Source organism: Manis javanica, chromosome 12, assembly GCF_040802235.1.
Source record: "Manis javanica isolate MJ-LG chromosome 12, MJ_LKY, whole genome shotgun sequence".
Classification (NCBI taxonomy): Eukaryota; Metazoa; Chordata; class Mammalia; order Pholidota; family Manidae; genus Manis; species Manis javanica.
In genome coordinates this window covers 31,067,873-31,079,949 of record NC_133167.1, presented here as the reverse complement: position 1 = coordinate 31,079,949, position 12,077 = coordinate 31,067,873, and the positions used below count along the sequence as shown (strand labels likewise).

The 12,077-nt window shown below is 36.0% G+C and overlaps 1 protein-coding gene across 7 annotated transcripts in view; it reads left to right on the top strand.

Moving 5' to 3' along the window:
- The window catches only part of CARF (calcium responsive transcription factor), a 126,195-nt gene that overhangs the window by 79,862 nt on the left and 34,256 nt on the right, over positions 1-12,077 (top strand). For 6 of the 7 annotated variants that reach the window (XM_073218325.1, XM_037009211.2, XM_073218322.1 and 3 more), the window contains one exon: positions 4,877-5,015. The gene's annotated coding sequence lies outside the window, so the exon portion shown is untranslated. Of the gene's footprint in view, positions 1-4,876; positions 5,016-11,328; positions 11,634-12,077 lie in introns of those variants that run through there. The other variant, XM_073218324.1, reaches the window with a different exon arrangement.

Here is a 12,077-nt window from a genome sequence, read left to right as displayed (position 1 = left end):
ATCATTGGCTGTATTCTCTGTGCTGTACTATCATCCTTGTGATCATCTTGTACTATTGAGAAGTTTTGCACCCCCTTATGCCCTTCCCCTCCCCACCCACCCACTCCAGCCCCTCTGTAACTACCAGTCACTTCTCAGTGTCTGTGAGTCTACTGCTATTTTGTCCATTTTGTTTTGTTTGCTATTTTGTTTATTTTGTTTTGTTTGTTTTCTACATTGTACTTCTGAATTGAGGTTTTCCTCTCTGAGTGGTGGGAATAGACACTAATCTGTACCTTGTGAGCCGCTGTAGTTGTTCCCTGAAAATCCTTTCATGTTGTTCTTTCCCTAGTCTCAAGAAGTTTTCTTATATTCATGCACTGATAAGTAACTTCTCTGTGAATGCTTAAGAACGACCTCTTGCGCATCTCTGGAGTTTTCTATCTGTAGCTCTCTCCTCTCCAGTATGTTTTCCTACAAACTCTAGTTGGTTTGGCCTTCCAGGATCCTAAGTTCCAACTCCTCCATTCAGAGAAAGTCTGTCTGGTTTCCTACCCCATCTACCACAACCTGGAAATTCTTCAGGTGGTAATCTGAGATGCCGCAGGCCTTTTCTCATTTGTTTTCCATCTCTCAGGGATCACTGTCCTCTGTTGCATGATATGCAATGTTTTGAGAATTATTATTTCACATATTTTATCCAGTTTTATAGTTGTTTCAAACAGGATGGTAAATCTGGTTACATTTACTCCATCTTAACTAGATGTGGAAGTTTTCCAGACAGTGGCAACATAATGTTACATGTGGGTTTCTGCAGGAGCAGTAGTGTTGGGAGATGAAGTAGGAGGTTATAAGAAAAGTTCATGATAGATTATGAGATGGGATAAAGTACAACAAATCTGAGTGAGGCAAGTGTGTCTATCATTGTGTGATTTAGACCTATCAGCACCTCTAACCCCAAGTTGTTCAAGGGTCAACTGACATGTAAGCAAATTCTTGAAGGGAGGAAGAGTTAGTTATGCAGTTTCCATGCAGAGTAGTGCAATAAGAGGGAACTGCAAGATTGGAAAGTGCATTTAGAGAATATGATTGGTCCAAAGTAATTCCCAAGAACTGCCTGATTATATAGGGACCACCTTTGATGATATCATTTCTAATCCCCCTGTTAGGCTCCACCAGTCATAATGACTTAGCCTTCTATGTACCATTCCTGACAGAGTTAGTGCTAAGCAAGATACCAAAATGAATGACTCAAATGTTTGCCATAAAGTCTATTACATGAACTATATTACTTTATACAAGATAGAAAATGGTAAAATTGATGATAAGAATACAGATTAAAAGATATAAGAATCCTAAGGGAGAAGACATTACTTACAGAGAACAAAAAGGACATTTTAATGTGCACTGACATACTTGATGCTGGATAAAGCACTTGGTATTTTGCCTAGCATAAAGGAACTAGTTTCTTCTTATTATAGCATGGACCTGTGGTTAAGAGCATGTGCTCTATAGTCAGACAGCTAGGATTAGAATCTTACTTCTTCTTTATTAACTGTGTAACTTTGGAAAATTACTTAGACTTTCAGTTCTTATTTTTTTATCTGAGGGAGTAGTAGTGTAGCTACCTAACTGATTGTGAGGACTTAATGAGTTTGTCCATGTTGTGATCTTTGAATTTGATAAATGCCACTCAATATATGTTGGTTTTCATAATTAACCTTAATAATGAACTTAAAAATCCTGGAAAGTAAAGCATTATCCTTTTTTTAAAATGGTATGTCTGTTAGGGAGCACCTTTGGCTGCTTGCAACAGAGAATTATTATGATGGCTAAACCAAATAAAGAAGTCTTATTATTTTATGAAACCAAGTCCAAAGGCAGTCTGACCAGTCTGGTATGATGGTTTCATGTTGCCACCAGGAACTCAGACTCCTTTCATCTTGTTATATAACCATCTCTTAATGCATGACTTGCATTTTACATACCTATTGCCTTTTTGTCCATGATGGTTGCTCCACCTCCAGCATCAATCAGAGTTCGGACAGGAAGAATGGAAGGGGCAAAAGGCTTGTGCTAGGCGAGTGAGTCAAAGGGCTTTCTCAGAAGACCCATAAGCAACTTCCATTTTTATCTCACAGGTTGGAACTGTTATATGACCACCCTAGTTACAAGGGATGCTAGGAATATAGTTCTTTTTAAAATCTGGGCACATTATCACCCCAAAGAGGCTTTACACAACTATTAAGTGATAAAGCTCATACTGGTACCAAGGTCTGTCCAATACCATTCCACATTCTTTTTTTCTACACAGTCCAGAAAAGCAAGTGATCTTTTTGTTAAAGAATCTTTGTTAAAGAATCTTTCATGACATATGGGCATGAGATTAAAATGCAGATGTATAGAATTCAAGGAGCAAGTAGAAGGAATTGTATGATACATTTTGGGTATCAGTAAGTACATTATTAATAAGAATGTTGGGATTCAGTGAAGGAAAAAAGCTGGGGAAAATTTTGAAAGAATGGTTAAGTGATAGAAATTCTAGAAAGCCAGGCTAAGAATTTTACATTTTGCTTAGCTTGTGTTAGATTCCAAGTTTTATTTAAATAACCTCTTACAGGACCATGTTGAATGAAAAAGCTTTCCTAAAATCTGGGTGAAAAATTAAGCTTCACAGATTTCTGAAGATAGGTATGATGAACAAATGGAAGTGATAGAGTAATTTACTAAAATTAATAAAACTGCACAACATGACTGTTGCATCTGTAATTGTGTTTAGAAACCTTTGGGTTTTTTACATTTATATTCTACAAGTATTCTACTCTAAAATCTTAAAGATGGACATTCATTCATTCATAAAATAGACATGTTTCCTGCCCTTTTGAAGCTTACATTCCATTAGAGGGAGATAGATAATAAATAATAAACATAGTAAATAAGTATATATAAACATAAATAAGTATATGTGTCTACATGTATTATTATATGTATATTATGTATTTATAGGTTACATTGATAAATGATATGGAACACAAATGGAGTAGAGAAAGGAGGAAATGAGGGGTTCAGTGTGGAAATAGTTGCAGCTTTAAATAGGGCAATCAGAGTGGGCCTCATTGAAAAGATACAGCTGACCCTTGAACAACTTGGTTTTGAACTGCTTGGGTCTGCTTATTCATGGATTTTTTTCAATAAATATATTGGAAAATTCTTGGAGGTTTGTGACACTTTGAAAAAACATTTTCTTCTCCCTAGCTTACTTTATTCTAAGAATAATATATATAACATACAAAATATGTATTAATTGACTATTTAAGTTATCATTAAGGCTTCCAGTCAGCTGTAGGCTATTACCAGTTAAGCCTTGGAAGGGTCAAAAGTTATACTTGGATTTTCAACTGTACAGGGGATCAGCACCTCTAACCCCCAAGTTGTTCAAGGGTCAACTGACATGTAAGCAAATTCTTGAAGGGAGGAAGAGTTAGTTATGCAGTTACCATGCAGAGTAGTGCTATAAGAGGGAACTGCAAGATTGGGAAGTGCCTGTTGTGCCAAAAGGTCAGCAAGAAGGCTAATGTGACTGGAGTGGAAAGAGCAAGACAGACAGACAGGACTGGGAAATGAGGTCAGAGAGGTAAAAAGGAATCAGATCATGGTAGGGTCTTATAATGCATTATAAAGACTTTGGCTTTTGTTCTGGAAATGGGAAGCCACTGCTGAGTTTTGAGCAGAGGAATGACAACATTTTGACTTACCCTTTAAAAGGATCACTTTAGCCATTGTGTGGAGAATGAACTTTGTAGTTTACCTGTCTCCCCCTCTAGATCATAAATTGCAGGGGCAGGGATCTTTGTCTTTTTTTGTTCATTAATATGTCTCAGTGCTTAGATTTTTGAATGAATGACCATGCACATTTAAATTTTTAGGGTATCCTTATGGAAAATAGGTGAAAAACAACCTAAAGAGAGATGGGAAACTTTTTGAGGGGAGCAAATTGCTGCAGAAATGTCTTTGAGTAGGAGAAGAGGGGTGGGATCTAGTACCCAAGTAAAGGATTTGACTTTAAGCAGGAGCATGGATACCTCATCTATGGATAGATGACGAGGCAGATGACATGGGCAAAGGTGCTAGTAGGTGAGTATAAGTAAGAGTCTAGAAATTCTCATTGCTTCAGTTTTCTCAGTGAAATAAACAAGGCGGCCCTTAGGTAAGTGTGAATATGAGTATGTGGGAGAAGTGTGTTGGGGAGTTGAGACAAGCTAGTAGGACAGTAATTAGACTAGGGAGATATAGTATTATTAATGGGCCTACTTGATTAAGGGTTCATTTGAGGTTCATGTTCATAAACTGAAAAGCAGATTACTCAGCATTTTTAAGTGTTTTTCTCCAAAGATAATCAACAGTGACTGAGAGTTTATTGAGAACCAGATACTATGTTACCTGCTGGCTGTAAGATTTAATAAAACCTAATCCTAGCCCTATGGGGACTCAAAGTGTAGTAGCAGACAGTTATATAAATACCCAGTTGTAAAATGGTATGATAACTACCATCAATTCAAACAAAGGAAAATCATTTTAAATCAAAGGAGTTCCAGGCTGGTGAGTAATTCAGATTATGGAGGGGACAGCAGAAGATTAATCTAAGAAGGCAGATGATTGTGAAAGAATCACTTCCAAACCCTCACCTCCTGTGTCCAATCAAAAGCTGTAACATAAAAGCTTTTGGTAATCCCACTCAGATCCCTTGCTTTGAAACTCATCTTATACCAGATCTCAAAAACTCGTAAATACTGAAACTCTGACTTCCCCTATGAGACATCGCTAAGATTATCAGTATAAAGTTAGTATTCTCCTTTACTGCAATAAGCAAAAAAACTCAGTATTGCTTTATCAACAGGTTATTTTGGAGGTATTTTAAAGGAACCATCATTTGGCGATCTTGGAGATTCCATCAAAATATGGTCACCTGGGAACAACACGATTTTCTGAGACATTTTGAGCCTCCTGCACTGGATCACTCCAATGATAATGGTAAGGTAAGCTCATATTCGGTCTGAGCTCTGATTTCTTTTTTTCTTTTTACCAAACACTCCAAATACAAAGTTTACTTTGTTTAGTTTGATGGTAGTGTCTAGAAACAGGGAACTCTTTTTCAAAAATTCATTAATCAGGTTTGAAGAACTTATTTTGTAGAAATCTGAATTATTATTGACAATACCATTTTTTTGTCATTTCTTCATTGTGCATCTATAAGAGGAAGTTCCTAGGGATGAAGATTTTTTGAACTTGTACTGTTCAGAAGGTTTTTCTTCACACTAGCATCCTTTAGAAAAACCATCTCAGATCGTTTATGAAAATCTTATCGGAATTTTGTTCACTCTTGTTTCATTTTGTCCATGAAAGTCTGATTCTTTTTGGTGATGGTGGGCTGTGGGGCTCCCCCAGAGATACAAGGTGCACAAGATGAGACTGACTATTGCAGGATTCATTGGTTTATCTTTAATTCTGTAGAATTGTGGGCTAGACTGCTGCATCTTATATATGTATTTATACTAGAATCAAAGTGTGTCTTCTTAACTTTTTAAATGATATAAGAATTACCTGGAAATATAATGGATACTCTGGGGGACTTTTTATATGAACAAAATTGTTCCTTTTGGGAGGCCCTTTGAAGAAAAAAGGAAGCAATATCTTAAACATACAACTGTCTAAGTTTTAAGGCCAGAGGAAGCTTCTAAAATATATTCAGGGGATTTGGAATTGCCTCCTTAAAAAATTCCTTGACAAAGACAAGACAAAAATGTGAGAAATTTAAAACCATACTTTTTAAATACCTTTAAATTACAGTTTGAATATAATGTCCTTTATTCTTCTATTACACTGCCTCATCCTATGGTCCTCTATTTCCCTCTGTTCTGTCTCTCCTTCTGACTTTTTCCTCTTCCCTTCAAAATACATCATAAAAGATCATTTTATTAGTCTAAAAGAGAAAGATCGTTTTGTTTAATATAAGAGACACTCTTTCATTTCCGTACTCCACGTATTAATAATTACTAACTTTTTAATCATACAAATCAAGTTGTCAGTGGGCCTGGACTAATGTTTAAGCCAGCTGTAATGACTCTCTCTCTCTCTCACTCTCTTGTTCTCTCTCATGTACTTATATGTCAAAATAGGTTTTCATGCGTATAAACTTCACCCCCTCTTTAATAAAGGAAAGATAAATGAGTCTTCTACAATGATAATTTTATATTTGAATAAAGCTGGCTTCCTCTTAATTTTTCTTTCTGTTCCTCTTCTCCTTTTCCCTCCCTAAAGAAACCTTAAAGATTAATTGGTAAAAACAATTATTCTGTCATTATGTACTCAATCTAGGAATATCTAATGAAGAATTTATAAAATAGGAAAACATTAAATACTTTTGTATTACTTTTTTTTTAAATTGCTTTTAAGAGAGATTATTGATTAAAACTACAAGAAAAGAAGAAGTGACCTCAGTTCCAAGATGAAGGGCTTTAAAAGAAGATAACAGAATTTTTATCATTTCATTTATAAATACAAAGTTTATAGAAAATATTCATAAAATATTCCTGATTAATAGATGAGTCATTAGCAAATTAGAATGAGTTAATCATATTGATTTAAAGGACTGAAAAACAATTATATTCTTTCTGACTTTAATATATGAAATTAATGCCAATATTCTAGTTTATACAAGAAGATTGATATCTTGTAATTTAAACTTTATTTCTTGCATTGATCTTATGGGACAAACACGTTACCATTGTTATTATTTATACAAACTGTTTAAGATTACAAAAATTTAGAATCATGATCAACTAGATAAAATTGTAATGATGAGTATCTTAAAAAGGCTTATGATCTTGTATTTCTATGACATCAAAATTCTTAAGAACTTTAACTAAAATTGTAACTTCCAGATCCTTAGCTAACTTAAAGACCTTACTGTTAAACTGAGTTAACTGATACATAATCTTTGAATACTTAACAGAATCTAAAAAATGAGAGACAAAACATTAGTCACTAAAAAGTTTTATTTTACTGTTATTCTCATATACTTAAAAACAGACACAGAGGTACAAGATGTGAAATGCCTTGGGATTTTGTTATACACATGGCCTCCTTAAAATTTACAAAGATTATGTGACAGGCATGTTCTAGAAAAATAGCTTGATAGTTTTCTGGTTTTCTGTTTTGTCTGAGGGGTAAAATGGTCGGTCACCTAGATTAAATGTAGCAATTAAGACTATTTTCAGTATAATTGCAGAGATATATGAATATGTATGCAAAATAATTTATTATGGTTTGTTTCTTGAAATTGTTGCACTTAAGATGACAAATTCATAGAATACTGAAATAGCCTTTTAAAAGCAGAGCTGCTGTATTAACTCAAAGGCAACTTCCTGAAAGAATGGGTGCCATCCTTAAAGATGTATTATATGCATTAAATCAGAGACCTCTTTATATTGCTATGTTCCCAATAGGAAGAATACATGGGTACAGTAACCAAGGGGCAGAAGCAGGAGTGGCCCAATATACTATCGTTCCCAATGGTGCACCAGGAGGTTTTGTGCTTCTCATTCCTTTAATTCTAGGTTTTGCAAGGTTGGTAGTTCTTGGCCCCAAAGGGAGCATATTCTTGCTGGGGGAACACAAAGTTTTTACTGAACTACAGGATTTGGCTGCTGTCAGTGCACTTTGAAGTCTTTGTATCGAGGCATCAGCATTTTGGCAGGGGTTATCGACCCCAATCAGCAGGAGGAGGTAGGGCAGGGGAACTACATGTGGGACCCAGATGATCCTTTTGATCGCCTTTTGGTACTGCCATGGCCAATTGTAACTGACAATGGATGCATGAAGCAATGTCAGCATGAGAACCATTTGACTGCTCAGACCCTTCAGAAGTTAAGAGTTGAGTCATACCACCAGCAAGCCACCAGGACCTGATGAGGTGATAACTGAGGGTGAGGGCAATGAGAATAGCTACTGGAAGTGGGAGAGCATGAGTACTGGTTGTAACTCCAGAGATCAGTGGCAATGTCAGAGGTCCTTTCTGCATTTGCCCTCAGGAAGTAGGCCCACAGAACTTTGGGAGACCTGCATCTCTGTGGAGAACCACAGAGACACCCTATATCTGTAGAAAGAGATGTCTGTTCAGTACAGTGAGTGAGTGGGCCATGGCAGCTACGAAAATGAGTCACTCAGAGAGAGCTCTTGCTGTAGGTGGAATTGATTCATGGCCCCAGCTGCAAAACAAAAGAAGACAAAGAAACCATGAATCTACTGTGGTGCTTGTGCAGAAGTTCTGCTTTTCACAGGCTGCTCCCAGCCTATGTCTGAGCATGGCAAAGGTAATCATTTCTTTAAGAAATGAGTAAGGTAGGCTCATTTCTGTGAGAAAAAGGAGTCTTTGAATTTTAGCTTGAGGTTTCCCCATCAGCCGTGCAGACATTACACAGACTTTTCCCCAGGGCCTTTCATTGAAAAACTCAAACTAGTACCCCAAAAACCTCATAAATATCTCACCTTTGCTCTTCTCTGTCAGAGACATTGCTAAGATCTGTCAAGGTAGTATTCTTCTTAATTGCCATAAGCAGAAAAAATAGTTTTGCTTTATCAGCAAGTTATTTTGGTGGTATTTTCAGGTAGGTAGATTTCAACAGATGAAAACCAGCCATCAATCAAAAAGAAAGGGGAAGAGCTTCCCAGGGGCAAGGAACAGTAAAATGCAAAGGAGAAAAAAGTGTTAAAGGGAGGAAAGAAGGCCAATGTGACATAAGCTTAAGGAGCAATAGAGAGGATGGTATGAGATGAGATCAGAGAAGTACAGAAGGCCTTGGGGTCCAATCATAGGGTCAGTTTCATTCTAAGTACAACAAAAACTATTAGAGGATTTTTAGTGGAGAAGTGATATAACTTAGTTTTATATATTGTGCTATAATGTATTATAAGAGTAATAAGAATAGAAATGGGGAGAACACTTAGGAGATTCTTGCAGTTAAACACATGAGAGCTTAGGTGATTGATTTGAAACTACAGAAATAGTGATACAAGAGGCAGAAAGAAATGTACAAATTCAGCATGTATTTTGGAGATAGAACATCAGGACTTGCTTATAGATTGGCTGTTGGGGAGGGAGTGTGAGGATGGTTTGTGAAGGAAGAGGAGAGATGAATAATAACTCAAGGAAGGGTAGCTGAGGAAGACTGATGGGGAGGAACAGATTCAAAAGAGGAAAACAAGAGCTTTCTTTTGGGCCCAGTTAGTTTGACTCCAAGTGGAAATGTTAAGTAGTCACTTAGAGATACAAATGCAGAGGTCAGGATTGGAGATAACCATTTTTGTGATTTACCAACATATGGATTACATTTAAAACTAGACAACAGAAAGATGACCTAAGGCAAAATTATAAAGAGAAGAATGCTCAGGATCTAGCTCTGGGACCCTCCAACATTTACATAAGCTACAACAGGAAAAACAGCTGAGAAGCTAAAAGGAACACCAAGAATGATTTAAATTGGTCAATTGAGTCCACTTTGGAACCTGTGAGGGAATGTAAGGGGCAGGAAATACCTAAATTAGACTAGTTGCTAATTGAAGCAATCTCTTCATTCCCTTAGTCAAAAGTACACATATTTTTATTTTAAACAGGGTTCTCCAAGTTATTTTATAAAATAAAGTAACTCCTGTCTAAGTGCCCTTTAATATACTTTATTTACATTAACACTCCCCTGTGAGGGGCATCAGATTTCTAGGCTTGATTATAAAAATACTTCAGAAAAGTCTGTCTTTCTGCTTTCTAGTCCTTGTTTTTAAAACCAACTATATGAAACTGTCAATTTTTTTGTAATACTTTTTATGTGTCACTCAGTTTTAGATTTAAATAAAGAAGAATTTAATCAAATGATAAAAAAGCAAGAACAAAACATAATCATCTAGTTTATAGTATGTATAAAATAATATACAGCTTTTAAAGTAACAGACTTCTGTATCAGTTGTATAATAGTAATTCTTTATTCATGAGATCTCTATTTCCATGGAAACACTGAGGCCATTTAAATTTTTAATTACACTACAGTTTACAGTTCCATAGATTTTAACTCCATAATAGTAAACACAGAGGCTTTAAAATATATAAGGAAGACAAGATATGGTAGCAACCTAAGTGTCCATCAATAGATGACTAGATAAAGAAGAGGTGGTACATATACACAATACACATATACACAATTATTCAGCCATAAAAAGAAATCCTATTATATGCAACAACATAGATGAAGCTAGAGGGTATTATGCTCAGTGAAATAAACCAGGTGGAAAAAGACAAGTACCAAATGACTTCATTCATTTGTGGAATATAACAACAAAGCAAAGCTGAGGGAACCAAACAGCAGCAGACTCACAAACTCCAAGAAGGGACTAGTGGTTACCAAAGGGGAGAGGTTGGGGAGGGTAGGTGGGGAGGGAGGGAGAAGGGGGACACATATAGGTAGGTAAGGGGAAGGCAGAGGGTGACTGCAATGGGGGGGGGTGAGGACTTGATAATAAGGGTGAATGTTGAAACCACAATGTTGGTAAGCATTACATTCTGTAGTTCATACACATTTGGAACTCTTTAGTTTCTAATCTCTATTTTGACAGGAGTTTATATTATGAATGTGTGTTGACTTTTGGCGCATACTACATGGTTTTTCTCCTCTAGTCTGTTAAATTGGGGAAATACATAGATTGATGTTCAAATGATACAGGTCACACATATATTCTGGTACACGTGCACTTTTTCTCCAATCTATATAAAATGTAATTGTTAGGTCACTGGTTATTCACATCTTTAGCTTTTCCAGATAGTGCTAAGTTGATTTCCAAACTTTACCAATGTATACTCTCACTTAACAGTGTATGATAATTCTAGTTGTTTCACACCTTTAACAATATTTTTTATTGTCAGACTTACTTTTGCAAAACTGATAAGCTATAGTGGTTCTTAATTGTGGTTTTAATTTGCATTTCCTAATTCCAACCAAGTTTGAGTACCTTTTCAGTATTTGTTCGCCATTTGTATTTCTCTTCCTGTGAATGGCCAACTTAAATATTTTGCCCACTAAAAAATTTTTGGATAGTTTTTATACTTATTTGTTGGAATTCTTCATATATTCCAAGTACGAGTAATTTATCCAAAATATGTGTTGCAAATATATTTTATCATTCCAGGATTGTCTTTTCACTCTCTCTGTGGTGCTTTTGAGAAATAATAGGTTTTCTTAATCTTAATGTAGTTAGTTACCAGTTTTTTCCCTTATTGCTAATGCTTTTTGTTTCTTGTTTAAGATATCCCTGAGAGGAAGCCTAAACTAGCCCAGGCAGACAGAACACATATAAAGGCTACAGGGTCGATGTTAATGCTGACAATGCAGCTGAAGTCGAAAGCCAGCAGCCGGTGTCAACCACTAGACATGGATATGAAGGTGTCTCCAGATTATTTCAGCCTTCAGCCTTGAGTCCCTCCCAGCCTTTGAGTCTTCTAGTGGAGGTCCAGATATTGTGGAGCAGATACAGACCATACCTTCTTTGCTTTGCCCAAATACCTGGTCCATAGAATCTGTTGGCACAATAAAATGGTTCTTTTACACTACTAAGTTTTTTAGGGTTTAGTTTTTTAATGTGTAGCATAATTTTTTGTTTTAAAAAGTACATACTTGCATCATTGAGTAAATTTAGAAAAATGGGGGAAAATGCACACTAAGAATAGTCATCTCGGAGTCACAAATATTTTTAAATAATGGCACAAAGTTGGCTGAAAGGAAGACAAATCTCAAATTTAGATATAATCTTTCCAATATTTTATTGTTTTGTATTCTATTTATTTATTTATACTATATTTGAATAGACTTGTTCTTTTTTTGTTATCATTAATATACACTTACATGAACAACATTGTGGTTACTAGATTCCTCCCATTATCAAGTCCCCACCACATAGCCCATTACAGTCACTATCCGTCAGCATAGTAAGATGTTATGGAGTCACTACTTGTCCTCTCTGTGCCACAATGCCCTCCCCATGCCCCCCCCACTACA